The 13,209-nt window shown below is 40.7% G+C and overlaps 1 protein-coding gene across 3 annotated transcripts in view; it reads right to left on the reverse strand.

Annotated features, from left to right (window-relative positions):
• ATF6 (activating transcription factor 6) overlaps positions 1–13,209 on the reverse strand; it is a 248,846-nt gene that overhangs the window by 15,798 nt on the left and 219,839 nt on the right. The window lies entirely within an intron of this gene.

Genomic DNA, 13,209 nt, shown 5'->3' on the forward strand with positions numbered 1-13,209 from the left:
CAGCCCCTGACAGATCATTAAATGGATACGACAAAATTACTCACTTTGCTTCAAACTGGATTTCTAGACTGCCAAACTGAAATCTGATTATGTAATTTCAATTAGCCTGAAAAACTGAGAACAAGTGAACTTCAATATGAGTGGCAACAAAAGGACCCATGAGAACACTGAGTTGGGGTTAAAATTCATTCTGAAACTTGAATGAACTAGACATAGGAGCTGATTTGCTGCCCTAAGACACAGTTTGGAGTTTTAGCCTGGGACCTGGGCCCAACTCTAGGGATGACCAGTGTTATTGCTTCAAATAATTAAATCGCTGGCACCAAGTACTAGAAAACTGTTTCATGGTGTCACAATCTGCAATTTGAGACCCATAGGAACCGAACCAATGTTCAAAAGCACTTCCTTATAAAACCAGAACATGTGGAAGTACTACCCCACAGACAGATTAAGAACCAAATCTCTGCAATTACTAACATTGGGTCAAAGAGCACTTTCTTCTGAAAAACTGTGGCTCTGTAATTGCATTTAAAATTAATACATGGGAATTATACAGTCTTCTCAGAGCATCAAAATGGCTTTCTCTGTAATATTTCTGCCCATTGTGTTGGGTAGGCTCAGCTTCTACAAGGAATCACTAAATCAGAATTGTAGAACATGAAGGAACCCAAGGCCTGATATTGTCATATTGCTCTCAGCCTAGTAAAAAGTCTAGCATATGTTTTATTCATAAAATGGAATCTTAAAATATTTTGGAAATGACAGTCACCCAATATTAGGTACATGCAGAAAAACTCATTCACATTCTAGAAATAACTGCCAACAGGTTAAAATGAATGAAACCTGATGTGGTATTGTAACTGTAGACTAAAAACCAATAAAGTGAAATATATATAGATATATATACATATACATATAATATATATATATATATACACACACACACATATATATATCCAGAAAGCAGTTTGTATAACACTGAAGGCTGCCATTCTTCATATTCTTTCAATAGGAAGAAGTGTCTTTTCCTTTCCACACCTGCTCAGGTATAAAACCTGCTTAAGGGCACAGCAACAGGTTAGGGGGCCCTGTAAGCTTCAGAGGCTTCTAAGGTACACCCACTTCTAAAGCTCCATTTAACCTGGACAGCTCTTAGGAGGAGTCACAGTAGAAAGTCAGCTCCCTGAGGACAAGGCATTTTTATCCATTTCTTCACTGTTGAATCCCCAGTGCTTGGCACACAGAAGGCACTCAATAGGCATTTTAAAATAAATGAATGAATGAGGCTTTGAGTGTGTGGAAGTGTTCCCACAGGACACTGACTTACAGAAGGTGCTGGAAGTATTCTCCTCTGCCACACTCACAGAGCGGAGCTAGAAAAGAGTGAGAGTGAGGTGGCTTCCTCAGGAGGGAAATGCGCTCCTGTGGATTCAGTTTTAACTGGAGAACTGCCCCACCTCTCAGAAAAGGGGCAGGAGCAGAGGGAAGAGAGAGGCGGAGACCAGGTTCAGAGGTCCATGTCCACAAGCTTATTTGCCATTCTGGGTCTCATCTTCTCCACTGCAATGTCAGCAGTTCTCAGTCCGCAGGAAATCATGTTACTTTTCAACTACATAATGTTCTGGAAAGCCTAGAACTCCCTAGTTTCCTCTGTTTATTCCCCACTGTTACTTATAACTGATAGTTCTGTAGGCTTACATAAGCAAAACCCAGGAAACAAGACTTCTTCAAGGTGTCTGCATTTATAAATAGCTCTACTGCTCTATTTAAGCATTGTAACATGCAGTCCTGCCTCCAGGCAAGTTTCATTGTGTGTGTGTGTGCATGCATGTGTGTTCAGTCGTATCCAACTCTTTGTGACGCCACGGACTGCAGCCTGCCAGGCTCCTCTGTCCTTGGTTTCCCAGGCAAGAACGCTGGAGTGGCTCGTCATTTCCTGCTCCAGGGGTCTTCCTGACCCGGGGACTGAACTCTTGCTTCTTGTGTCTCCTGCACTGGCAGGCGGATTCTTTACCACTGTGCCACTACGTAAGGCCAAATAGATGCTGAGATTCTGAGACTACTAATTCAATCTCATCCTCAGTTGAAATTTGACCAAGTGTTGAGTCATCTAGATTTTAATTTTTCAGAAATCTAAAAAATAAGTAAGTTTATCTTTTAGACACAGAGGTCTTTAGAAACGGGTATAAACACTACTTGTAGCTATCTGGGAAAGAAATAACTGTTGAGCGCCTTATTCAGATGTTCCTACAGATGAGTGACGCTCGCTGTTTCAGTACTCACTTCACTCTTGCAGATGAAGTAATCAGAAAATTAGCGGGAAAAAATTTCCTTTTTGCTATTACTGGAAACTAATCTAGAAAAGTTGTCTAACAATTGAGGAAAGATCTCTGGATTTATTTAGAGAAAAATACTAGAGGATACTTGGTTAAACAGCTGATAGAAGTCACTACCAAGTACAATTAAGGCTCTGCTGTGAACTGATATCCCATCCTCAACCCACCCCCCAAATTAGAAATGGCCTGGATGGTCTTCTCTCAGATTCTCAAAAGAAATGGCCTAAGGACTGTATAAGATTTTTGATTTTATAACACAAAAATAATTTGGAATATACTATTCTACGCATTGAATAATTTTTCCATTCTTAGAATTCTGATACACTACCACATAAGCCTACAAATAGTACCACTTTTGACTCTTACAACAAATGCCTCTTTTGCAAGAATTTATCATGAGTTCTGAATTAATATAAAGTGGGATACAGACAAGCTATCTCTTGGTATATGGTTAAACTATTATTCTCTGAGCCATAAAAGCTATTTCTTTTTTTGGCAGGGAAGCCATTTTCTCTCAGACATGTCTATGTCTTTCAGAAAAAGGAAGCAGTCATATTTACAAAACTACTGAATAAATCCTGGTACTATATAGGTTTTTGGCAAGAAGCCAAACAGCACTTTGGAAAAATTTAAAGTGAATTAACTATAAAATGCCCTGATCAATAAATGTCATGTGATTTGCTGAGCAAAGAGTAAGAACGGGGTGTGAAGGTTAATACTCAGGTGAAGTCCAGTAAGTCTCCTGCTCTCATTTTTTTTTCACAAACTAAACTCACAAAAGCAAAGAGGGTGCTTTTTTTTTTTTTAAAGATAAGACCTGCTACATAAAAAATGATAAATACTGAATGAAAAATGGGTACAGTTCAGTACATGTCACATTCCAGTGTTCTACTCAGCTATGAAGATGACAAACCCTGCTGAAAACCCAAAAACTAAGCCTGCTCCATCCCCCAAGGCCCATGCGGAGTGTATGCCACATATACTCTGAGGATAGCTTCAAGACCAAATTCCCAGAGATTCCTGGTGTCAACTATGATACTCAAACCAGAAAGAGATTTTTTGATCAAGGATGTCATTTTGATTTTCTGAACTCAGAGAATTTCTCATGCTCTCTCATGGAACAGTTCCTAATAGGTGTCACTGCTACAGCTGAAACATAATCTTCTTAGAGGATCTGTAGTTGTCTCACAGGAGTGTAATATCATGGATACAGGCTCCTCCTCACGCTTTAGTTTGTTAAAGACTCTTCAGGTTTGCAGTCAGGTATCCTGTACTGTCTTATGTAAATACTTGGGTAGGAGAACAGAAAATGTGCTCATGAAAGCTAGTGGCTGTGCGTTCAGTGGATCCAGCATGGTGTCAGGGCAGGTACTGCTTTCAGCTGAAATGTCTAACCAAATCCCTGATCATTCACAGAATTAGCAAATGATTACATGACACAGTTTCTATTGGTAAGTAGTTTATAATCAAGTTGGCAGATAAAATACACAAAGAAAGAAAACACTAATAACAGTTCAGAAGGAAGATATTCTAAATTTACTGAAAAATACAGCAATTTGCTTGTATGCAATAGAAATTAACAATGATAAACTTATCAGGATCCTATCCATAGTTCTGTTATGACAGACAATTATACTTTCTCCCGGTGAAAAGTCATGTAAGAATAAATACAGTAGTGATTGGTTGGTGTTTTGGAAACTGCATGACCTGTGAAATCCAAACACTGGCTGGTATAACGACAGGAGTAATGGTTATAATAAATTAACTTCAGTTCAAGCAAAGAACTTAATACAGTTGCCTCTAAGTGCAGCTATAAAAGTGCTTGGGGATAAGGACAAAGAAGAGATTAATTCTTTCTGGAGAAATGGAAATTCAGTAAGAGAAAGGTGACTTAGGGTGCTGATGTTTTATTGTTTGTCTCGGGGTTTTTTGGCCGTGTGGCACGTGGGGTTCTCAGATTCACATGCCCTGTACTGGGAGTGCAGAGTGTTAACTGCTGAACCACTAGGGAAGTCCCTTATGTTTTTGTCTTATTTTATTTCCAAATAAAAGTTTTGGTTTGATTACTGATCAAATCCCAAATTCAGTAATTAGCTCACCATTCTTACTTTCTCAAACTTGTTCTACCTTGTCATGGGTCGTGGCAGGTTCATTTAGTCACAAACCATTATGCAAGCAGTGTAACAGGACTGGGGGTCACAAAACTTCCTTAAGTTGTGCATCTAAGAACCAATATTTGTCAAAGAGCTTGGAAAGCTGCCTTCTGCTCATAAGGATATGCACACCACCTCCAAATAACTGTACTCCCTCCACAGAGAGAATTTTTACCAAAGAAACTGAGAAATATTACAAAACAACTGCCTTTCACCTTCTTTGCCAAAACTGTTGTACAGAGTTGGACAACTACCCACCTGACTTACAGTGCACTTTTTATATCTGGCTGCCTGGTGCACATTCTTAACTCAGAATAGCAACAGTGCAGAGCCACGCTGCAGACGTACTTCCTTTCCTGCCTGTGGATCACTGATTTAGTTCCCTGGTCTTAAGCAGCCTTGCCTTCTGGTTTGTTTGCCCCTTTGGTGACGGGTAGAGTCTCCTCATGGCAGAGGCTGCATGAGGGACCGGCATGTTTGCCAATCCTGTAATGTGACACAGTGAGGTGAAAACACCTAGGTTTATGCAGTTCTACACCTGTTCTCATGACTCCTGCTATGTGGAGACAGTCCAGAGGAAGGACTGGCCTGTGTCCCCTATGATATAGTAACTGATGAAATAATTGTTTTAAAAGTGCAAATTACCTATAAACTATTCCTACTAAACTAGGTTTTATGTTATAAGATCACTTACAACCTCTTGTTGATTCTGGCCTCACTCAGCTCCAAACTGAAAAAGCATGGAATGTGGATCAGAAGACAAGGGTCAGTTTGAACTCTGACACTGCTAGGCCACAGTATTTTCTGGGGAAAACCACTTTACGTTTTGATCTTTCATTTTCTGCTTTCGTTTTCATGCAGTGAACATTTACTGAGTGCTTTCTATGTGCCAAGCCTGTTCTAGGCACTGGAGCTAAGAAGTGAACAAAATAGTCCAAAGCATTTCTTCACAGCATTTCCTCACAGCATATCCACTCTAGTGCGAAGGAGGAGGCCAATGATAAACAGTTCAGTTCAGTCGCTCAGTTGTGTCCGACTCTTTGCAACCCCATGAACCGCAGCAACCCAGGCCTCCCTGTCCATCACCAACTGCTGCAGTTTACCCAAACTCATGGTCATTGAGTCGGTGACGCCATCAAACCATCTCATCCTCTGTCATCCCCTTCTCCTCCCGCCCTCAATCTTTCCCAGTATCAGGGTCTTTTCAAGAGAGTCAGCTCTTTGCATCAGGTGGCTAAAGTACTGGAGCTTCAGCTTCAACATCAGTTCTTCCAATGAACACCCAGGACTGATCTCCTTTAGGATAGACTCGTTGGATCTCCTTGCGGTCCAAGGGACTCTCAAGAGTCTTCTCCAACACCACAGTTCAAAAGCATCAATTCTTTGGCACTCAGCTTTCTTTATAGTCCAACTCTCACATCCATACATGACCACTGGAAAAGCCATAGCCTTGACTAGATGGACTTTTGTTGGCAAAGTAATGTCTCTGCTTTTTAATATGCTATCTAGGTTGGTCATAACTTTCCTTCCAAGGAGAAAGCATCTTTTAATTTCATGGCTGCAGTCACCATCAGCAGTGATTTTGGAGCCCAGAAAAATAAAGTCAGCCACGGTTTCCACTGTTTCCCCATCTATTTGCCATGAAGTGATGGGACCGGATGCCATGATCTTAGTTTTCTAAATGTTGAGCTTTAAGCCAACTTTTTCACTCTCCTCTCTCAATTTCATCAAGAGGCTCTTTAGTTCTTCTTCACTTTCTGCCATAAGGGTGGTGTCATCTGCATATCTGAGGTTACTGAGATTTCTCCCGGCAATCTTGATTTCAGCTTGTGCTTCTTCCAGCCCAGCGTTTCTCATGATGTACTCTGCATATAAGTTAAATAAGCAGGGTGACAATATACAGCCTTGACATACTCCTTTTTCTATTTGGAACCAGTTGGTTGTTCCATGTCCAGTTCTAACTGTTGCTTCCTGACCTGCATACAGGTTTTTCAAGAGGCAAGTCAGGTGGTCTGGTAATCCCATCTCTTGAAGAATTTTCCACAGTTTATTGTGATCCACAAAGTCAAAGGCTTTGGCATAGTCAATAAAGCAGAAATAGATGTTTTTCTGGAACCTCTTGCTTTTGCGATGATCCAGCGGATATTGGCAATTTGATCTCTGGTTCCTCTGCCTTTTCTAAATCCAGCTTGAACATCTGGAAGTTCACGGTTCACGTATTGCTGAAGCCTGGCTTGGAGAATTTTGAGCATTACTTTACTAGCGTGTGAGATGAGTGCAACTGTGTGGTAGTTTGAGCATTCTTTGGCATTGCCTTTCTTTGGGATTGGAATGAAAACTGACCTTTTCCAGTCTTGTGGCCACTGCTGAGTTTTCTAAATTTGCTGGCATATTGAGTGCAGCACTTTCACAGTATCATCTTTGAGGATTTGAAATAGCTCAACTGGAATTCCATCACCTCCACTAGCTTTGTTCCTAGTGATGCTTCCTAAGGCCCACTTGACTTCACATTCCAGGATGTCTGGCTCTAGGTGAGTGATCACACCATCGTGATTATCTGGGTCATGAAGATCTTTTTTGTACAGTTCTTCTGTGTATTCTTGCCACCTCTTCTTAATATCTTCTGCTTCTGTTAGGTCCATACAATTTCTGTCCTTTATTGAGCCCATCTTTGCATGAAATGTTACCTCGGTATCTCTAATTTCCTTGAAGGGATCTCTAGTCTTTCTCATTCTATTGTTTTCCTCTATTTCTTTGCACTGATCACTGAGGGAGGCTTTCTTATCTCTCCTTGCTATTCTTTGCAACTCTGCATTCAAATGGGTATATCTTTCCTTTTCTCCTTTGCTTTTTGCTTCTCTTCTTTTCACAGCTATTTGTAAGGCCTCTTCAGACAGCCATTTTGCCTTTTTGCATTTCTTTTTTTTGGGGATGGTCTTGATCTCTGTCTCCTGTACAATGGCACGAACCTCTGTCCATAGTTCATCAGGCACTCTGTCTATCAGATCTAGTCCCTTAAATCTATTTCTCACTTCCACTGTATAATCATAAGGGATTTGATTTAGGTCATACTTGAATGGTCTAGTGGTTTTCCCCACTTTCTTCAATTTAAGTCTGAATTTGGCAATAAGGAGTGTAATGATAAACAAGAGAAGTAAATACCTAGTATGTTTGAAAATGATGAACACTAAGGACAAAACTAAAGCATGGAAGGGACACATGAAATACTGAGGGGAAGAACATAATTTTAGAAACAGTGGTCTAGGAAGAACTCACCAGGAAGATGATTTTTGGTGAAAATGTGACTTTTTCGTCAAGACCTGACAGTGCTGAGGCAGTTAGTCATGCAGGTATCTGGGGAAAGGGCATTTCAGGCCGAGGGAAGAGCCAAGATAAAGGCCCTGAGTATCTGAGGAACAGCCAGGAGGCCAGCATGACTGGGGCAGAGGTAGAAGGAGAGCCAAACCAGAGAGGGAGCCAGGGGACCAGACCCCTTATAGGTCACATGGATTTGGGCCTCTGCTCTAGACCGATGAGACACAACTGGGGGGTTTGAACAGGAGTGTCACTGACTGACTTAGATTTTAATAAGATCATTTGGACCAGTGTCTTGCTTATTTATTGCAAAAATTGCATTCATATTTCCAAAGTTCTTAAGAATTAAATGCGATCATCTTGGTGGAGGACTTTCAGGCTATAAAGTGACATAAAATGTGACTTTCTGTCACTGTGTGACTCCACACAGTGAAGTCGCCAGGCTTTGGAATCACAGTCCTGGGTCTAAAGGTGAGCTTTTCTAATTGGTAGCTAGCAAGTTTTTGTAACTTCGTCTATAACAGGGAGGCTAATATCTAACCTGTAGAGTGGCTGTGAGACTTAAACACATGGATTCAAGTACCTAACACAGCATGCAATGTACACCTCTCTAAGTAGCAAGGATAGAAAGACGTCAGAGCACAGGAAAGAGGCCTGGGAATCTGTGACCCCAGGGTCTAGCTGTGACCTTCCACTGCCTTATGGTCTTGTGGTGAGGGAGTTAGCTGCATTCTTTATAGCTGATTCATTTTCTCCATCTCTCTGATGGATGGAGGTTACAGTTTCCTGTGGTGGTATGAGGGTTAAGAAGTTAATGCCTGTGACCCTGCTGTTTGAAAGCAGATACCACAGAATGTTCCTATTGTTAATACAAGTGTGACTAAGGCTTACACTAAGGAGACAGTGAGAGATTCCAGAGGAAGCTGCTGCTTTGGAAACAACATGAGATTTATGTTTATCCTGAGAACACTTTCCAGAACCTTTCAAGTTCTATGACTTATTAAAAAAAGAAGGAGAAAAAGAAAGAGAAGAAAAAGGAGACAGGTCTGCAGCATCAGACATCTATTATTACACAGTAGAAATGGTTCCAGAAGGGAAATTCTGGCAAGTATTAAAAATCTTCTTTAACTCTTCCTTTAGAGCTAAGAAAGCACTAGAAAATTTGGCATGTTTCCTATCTCTTTTTCAGATAAATTATCCCAATCCGCTTCCTGTAACTTGGTACTTCTCATCAGAATTCATGACATCTTTCCGGGCTTCTTCAATAAAAAGTGTGGGGCCCTTCTTGGGATAAAACAACTGGAACCACCACATAGTTTATATAGGTCACTATTAATCTCTATGGAAGCCAGGCTGAAGGCTGAAAATGGCTGGTTTATGACCCAGAAAATGCAGGCCATAAGCTTTCTTGAAATAATCTGTATTTCTTGGGATTTTTAAAAAAGCAAGACATTAAAGTAGAGAGGGCTTGCCACTCAACCTCTTCCACAGACCAACAGTGACTTGCTACTTTTACACTATTAGCTCATCTCATCAAAATACCACCAAACACAGAAAGCTATGCTGGACTGCAGCTGGGCATCACACATCCCAAACAACTGTAAAATGTAGTCACCACCTATGTTTCTGCACTAATAGGCACTATGTAATCTTAAGAAAGCTGTGAATATACTCAATTTAACATTTTTTAAGCAAGACTAAAACATCCAATTTAATATGTAGTATAGCAGTTCTCAGTTAATAGAGTGTGATAAACAAGGGCTTTTCTCAGATATATAAGGCAAGCAAGGCAGATGTTCTCCCAGTGGGGGTTTGTTCATATGATCAATATGATTCAATTACATAAATATTTACTTAACAGCTGTTCTGTGTTGGGTACTGTGCTGGGTGCTGGAAAAAGAGATGAGTAAGACCTGGCCCCGGATCAAGGCGTTTGCAGTGTAGTAAGGGAGGCAGCAATGTAAACAGATATCAGGCAGCATAGGTGCTATATGGGTTTGCATACGGTGTAAAGAGAACAAAGAAAAGGAGTGCCTTCCATGGCCTGGGGGGTGAGGAGAGGGTAAAGAAGGCTTTCTGAAGGAGATGCCACTTAAGGTGAACTCTGAAGGAGTCTTCAGCCAGGTCAGAGGTAGGGGAAATGCTGAGATGGATAAGCATTAGGCAATTCATGAAGTCCTGAGGCAACGTTCTGTGCAAGGGGTTGTTGAAGTTACACGGTGAAGTGGAACGTGGGGTTATAAGTCTGAAGAGGTGAGAAGGGGTGGTTCACAAAGAGCTTGGAATTTATCCCAGCGGCAATGGGGAGCCACTGAAGAGTAAATTTAAGGGAGTGAGAAACAGGACTGGATATACATTTTCTTCTAATAGGTCACTGGTGGTAGTGCAGAAAACAGAGCTGTTGAAGGATGGAGACAAGAACAAAGGTGTGATTCAAGCTTAAGTTTATATATCTTGACTTTTTTCCTGTGGAGTAAAGAGGTCCGTTAGTTTTGCTTTATATCTGCCGGTGAAGATGAAAGTATGGAACACAGGTTTTTAATGGATGCCTGACAGTCCAGAGTATATCCCACTTGATGCGAGAGTCAACCCTCTGTCCTTAATAGGTCTGCTTTTTTTCTAATAAAGATACATGAGCCCAATGTAAAAGGAGACTTGAAAAGTCCAATATGGCTCTTAGATCCACAGTGAAAAAAAGTCTTCCATCCTTTTTTTGTAACAAAGTGGCACAATCTATTGCAAAATTGTCTCTTCTTAAGCAGAATATTTATTATTTTTTAACATTCAAAATATGATTTTGAAAAATTAGGAGTTATCAAGGGAATAGTGAAGCATTTGCTATATTTTCTACACTGCTCCCAATTTCTGCATTGTTCCTTATTTAAACTAACTTTGGTTATACTATTAAAGACACGTTCATATCAAGGTATTCTGTGGCTACGGCTGCTCTGCTATTAACACTATTGAACCTAATAATAATATCCTAATAATAACCTAATAATAATAATAATAATAACATCCGTTGGCTCGTTGAAAAACAAGAGAGTTCCAGAAAAACATCTACTTCTGCTTTATTGACTATGACAAAGTCTTTGACTGTGTGGATCACAACAAACTGCAGAAAATTCTTAAAGGGATGGGAATACCAGAACACCTTACCTGCCTCCTGAGAAATCTGTATGTAAGTCAAGAAGCAACAGTTAGAACTGGATATGGAACAACAGACTGGTTCCAAATTGGGAAAGGAGTATGTCAAGGCTGTATATTGTCACCCTGCTTATTTAACTTCTATGCAGAGTACATCATACGAAATGCCAGGCTGGATGAAGCACAAGCTGGAATCAAGATTTCAGGGAGAACTAACAATAACCTCAGATATGCAGATGACACCACCCTTATGGCAGAACGCAAAGAAGAGCTTCTTGATGAAAGTGAAAGAGGAGAGTGAAAAAGTTGGCTTAAAAGTCAACATTCAAAAAACTAAGATCATGGCATCCAGTGCCATCACTTCATGACAAATAGATGGAGAAACAATGGAAAGAGGGACAGACTTTATTTTTTGGGGCTCCAAAATCACTGCAGATGGTGACTGCAGCCAGGAAATTAAAAGACACTTGCTCCTTAGAAGAAAAACTATGACCAACCTAGACAGCATATTAAAAAGCAGAGACATTACTTTACCAACAAAGGTCCGTGTAGTCAATGCTATGGTTTTTTCAGTAGTCATGTGTGGATGTGAGAGTTGGACCATAAAGAAAGCTGAGCACTGAAGAATAGATGCTTCTGAACTGTGGTGTTGGAGAAGACTCTTGAGAGTCCCTTGGACTGCAAGGAGATCCAACCAGTCAATCCTAAAGGAAATCAGTCCTGAATATTCATTGGAAGGACTGATGCTAAAGCTCCAATACTTTGGCCACCTGAGGCGAAGAACTGACTCATTTGAAAAGACCCTGATGCTGTGAAAGATTGAAGGCAGGAGGAGAAGGGGACGAGAGAGGATGAGACGGTTGGATGGCATCACCAACTCGATGGACATGAGTTTGAGCAACTCCAGGCATTGGTGATGGACAGGGAAGCCTGGCTTGCTGCGTCCAGGGGGTCGCAAAGAGTCAGACACGACTGAGTGACTGAATTGAACTGAACCTAATAATGGCAAATGGTTTTATTGTTGTTGTTGTTGTTTAGTTGCTAAGTGTGTCTGACTCTTTGCAACCCCATGGACTGTGGCCCACCAGGCTCCTCTTGTTCATGGGATTTCCCAGGCAAGAATACTGGAGTGGGTTGCCATTTCCTTTTCCAGGGGATATTCCCCATGCAGGGATTGAACCTGTGTCTCCTGCATTGGTAGATGGGTTCTTTACCACTGAGCCACCAGGGAAGACTTAAATAGTTTTATTAGGGAGGAGTAAAGCAGTTTAGGGCACAAGGAACTGGGAAAGGATATGGAAACAAGAAGGGAACAGTATCAAGGCACCTGGCATACACTGTTTCTTTTAATCCCCACCATATCCCTTGTTGTTTAGCTGCTAAGTCCTGTCTGACTCTTTGCACCCCTGTGAGGTACCTACTGTATCCCCAACATTAACACATGGGAAATCTGAGTCTAAGAGATTTATATAAACTCCTCCAAAGCACACAGCTAGTGAAGAGGAAGAATCACATTTGAACTCAGGTCTGATTCCAAAGTCTGAGTATTTTTTCTATGACAGCAAGACCATGAGATCTCTCAAAAAGAGGTAGCAATTCAAATTTTATTAACATATAATTTACTTGGGCTCAGAAGGAACTTTTAGGTTAATTAAAATGCACTATATTTTCGAAATGTCTTCATTTCCTATTCAGTTTTCCTTTTCACTCTTCTACACCCTTCTTCTCTTCAAAGAAGAGATGACAAAATCAAGACAAAGTGATGATCTTACCACAGAGAAGAAAAATAGTATAGAAACAGATTCTCTTGGATTCTCTGAGATTTGATATCCAAACCCAAGGTTGGTTGTGCCCAACATTTTAGATGATTTGGGGTACAAAAGGAATTTTGGCCATCTAGTCTACATATCTACTCATTCTACAAACACTGAATTCCTACTTCATCCATTCCATGATGGCAGCTCTCTTTGTCATAGCAGTTTAATCTGTATTTTTATATCATGATGAAATATAAAGAAGGATTTGAGCATCCAATAACTGTTAAGCACTTTATACACGCCAGGCACCATCTTAGGGGCTAGAGAGAGACTGTCAAACAAATTTAAGGTTCTGCCCTCATAGTACTTACTCAATAGTAGAGCAATCAGAGCAAAACAAAAGCACAGTTTCAGATAGTGACAGGCTATGAAGAAACCAAAGCAAGATAAGTACTCAGACAAGGCTAGTGGAAGAGAGCAGGAGACAGGGAGGGAGAGAGA

Source organism: Giraffa tippelskirchi, chromosome 5 (assembly GCF_054371585.1).
Source record: "Giraffa tippelskirchi isolate mGirTip1 chromosome 5, T2T-mGirTip1v1.2.pri, whole genome shotgun sequence".
In the NCBI taxonomy this organism is placed as follows: domain Eukaryota; kingdom Metazoa; phylum Chordata; class Mammalia; order Artiodactyla; family Giraffidae; genus Giraffa; species Giraffa tippelskirchi.